We start from the raw sequence: 3263 nt of genomic DNA, 5'->3' as shown, positions 1-3263 counted from the left end.
AAAAAAAAAAAAAAAAAAAAAAGCTGAAGTAAGGCTATGTGTGATAACACAAACCTTTATTCCTAGCAGAAAGTAGACAGGCAGGATATCCCTCTAAATTCCAGGATAGCCTGGTCTGTAAGGTGAGCGAGACCCTGTCACCAAACAAACAAAAATTAAGATAGCTTTTCTTTTGTTGTTTTGTTGTAGGGTTTCGTGATATAACTCATAATGCCCTGGAACTCTAGTCACCCACCTTACCATCCTGAGTGCTGGATTGCAGGCATGAACTATTAAGACTACAAAGTTCATCGTTTAGAAGTACATATTTTTAAAGGGGCCAGGGGGAGACTGGAGAGATGACTCAGCAGTTAAGAACACCGGGTGTTCTTCCAGAGATCCTGAGTCCCATTCCCGGAAACCACAACCATTTCTATAATGGGATCTAATGCCCTCTTCTGGCATTCACACAGAAGACATAAAATACATAAATACATTAAATAAATCTTCAAAAATAAGTGTGTAGTTCCAGCAGACAATAAGCAGGTGCAGGAGCTGCCACACAGTAAAGGCCACTGGGTCTCCATAGCAAGTTCTAGATCCCCTGGGACTCCAGAGTGAGACAAAGTAATCACAAAGACAAAAAAAGAAAAGTTGTAGCTTTAATTGTCATACGTATATAATGTGCAAAGATCAGAACTATCAATTCTGGAACTGTTCACCCCCTCAAAGAGACTCTGATAAGCACTCTCCTCTTACCTATAGTGGTATAGCCAAAACAGCCAGCCTCTGGAGTGGTTAGATGACCAAGGTAGTGGATCTCAACCTCTATAATGCTGCAACCCTTTAGTCCAGTTCCTCATGGTGTGCTGATCCCTCAACCATAAAATCATTTTTATTGCTACCTCATAACTGTAATTTTGCTACTGTTATGAATTGTAATTTAAATATCTGTGTTTCTGATGGTCTCAGGGAAACCCTTGTGAAGGTCATTTGATCTACCCAAAAGGGTCACGACCCACAGGCTGAGAACCATTGCTCTAAAGGACTAAAAGCAGAATGATCGATTCCCATCTCAGGCTTCCAAATATATGCGTGTAAACTCCCATGCGCGTGCGCACGAGCACACACACACACTCAGGGACTTGCTATGTAGACCAAGTTAGTAATGAACTCTTAAAGATAAGCCTGCCTCTGTCAATGGAATATTGGGATCATGCCTGGCCCAAGAGGGAGGCAGGCATGGGGGGTGTGGGGGATATTTTTAAATAGGACTGAAACCTGCAGACATGTTGTCTTAGTCAGGGTTTCTATTCCTGCACAAACATCATGACCAAGAAGCAAGTTGGGGAGGAAAGGGTTTATTTGACTTACACTTCCATGTTGCTGTTCATCACCAAAGGAAGTCAGGACTGGAACTCAAGCAGGTCTGAAAGCAGGAGCTGATGCAGAAGCCATGGAGGGATGTTCTTTACTGGCTTGCTCCCCCTGGCTTGCTCAGCCTGCTCTCTTACAGAACCAAGACTATGAGCCCAGAGATGGTCCCACTCACAAGGGGCCTTTCCCCCTTGATCACTAATTGAGAAGATGCCTTACAGTTGGATCTCATGGAGGCATTTCCTCAACTGAAGCTCCTTTCTCTGTGATAACTCCAGCTGTGTCAAGTTGACACAAAACTAGCCAGTACACATGTCCAACCTTTTGATACTGCCACACAATTCATGCTTCAGAACTATATAATCAGGTTATGAAAAACGCAAAAACAATCTCCCATTGTTTTAAATAAGTTTATTATCTTGTGTTGGGTCACACACATAGCTGGGCTGGAGCACCAGTGACCCTCAGGCCAACTTTCTTGGTAGAGAAACAAAGGGAACAAAGAGAAGGGAGTGGGAAAGGAGACAGGGAGAGTGGGGTAGGGTAGTGTGCTCAAAGCATCATCTGTCCTTGTAGGAAAATGTCCTTATGGAAGCCAGTGCCGTGCACAGGAAGCGAAACCACTGAAAAACTTAAGGATATACAGTAATTATTTAAAGCAAAAACATAAAAAAAAAGAGTGCCACAGAAGCTGGGCATGGTTATGATCCCAGCAGCTGGGAGGTTGAGGTGGGTTCATTGTGACCCTGTCTCAAAAGCAAAGCATAAATCAAAGACCCACTAGTCTGTCTTGTGAAGTCACCTGTAGCCCAGGCTGGCCTCCACCTGGTTTTATAGCCAAAGATGGCCTTGAACTCCTGATACTTTGCCCTGCTCTTTCGTGCTGGGATTCCTGACCTGCAACAGGACACTGAGTGGCATTTCCTGATGTGGGTTTTATTTCTCTGCATCTGTGCAACGCGGGTTATTATTTGTCTCTGACTCAGTCACCCTGGGGATGTGAAGAGCTTTAGGTTTTCTTGAGGACCTATGCAGTACTTGTCCTGTGCTTATTAGAGAAGTGTCCGCCCAGGTCCTAGGCCTATATTTTTTCTTCTGACACTGCCAAGTGTGGTGGTTCTTGCCTTTAATCCCAGCACTCAGGAGGCAGAGGCAGGCAGATTTCTGAGTTCGAGGCCAGCCTAGTCTACAAAGTGAGTTCCAGGACAGCCAGGGCTATACAGAGAAACCCTGCCGCAAAAAAACAAAAACAAAAACAAAAAACAAAAAAAAGATTTATTTATTTTATTTATATGTACACTGTAGCCATACCAGAAGATCCCATTACAGATGGTTGTGAGCCACCATGTGGTTGCTGGGAATTGAACTTAGGACCTCTGGAAGAGCCTCTTAACCACTGAGTCATCTCTCCAGCCCCAAGAGATTTATTATTGTTTTTGTTTGGATTGTGGTTTTCAGGGTCTCATGTGGTCAAGGCTGGCCTTGAATTGTTGATCCTTTTGTCTCAAGTTTTGGTCTACAGGCCTATCACCCTGCTGCAATTAGAGGCATGCACTACCACCCCCAGCCTCGAATCAAATCCCCTGGTATTGCAGTTTGCAATGGTAGTAAACCAACATGTGGGTGCTGGGAATTAAATCTATATCCTTCACAAGAGCAACGAATACTCTTACCTGCTGAGTCATCCCACCAGCCATTAAATAAATTAATTCTCATGAACAATAAATAAAAATGAAAAAAAATGAGTGAACTGGAGAGATGGCTCAGCGGTTAAGAGCACTGACTGCTCTTCCAAAGGTCCTGAGTTCGATTCCCAGCAACCACATGGTGGCTCACAACCATCCATAATGAGATCTGGCGCCCTCTTCTGGAGTGTCTGAAGACAGCTACAGTGTACTTACATATAA

This window comes from Mus caroli, chromosome 4 (genome assembly GCF_900094665.2).
Source record: "Mus caroli chromosome 4, CAROLI_EIJ_v1.1, whole genome shotgun sequence".
NCBI classification, from domain to species: Eukaryota; Metazoa; Chordata; class Mammalia; order Rodentia; family Muridae; genus Mus; species Mus caroli.
This window is presented reverse-complemented; position numbering follows the sequence as displayed.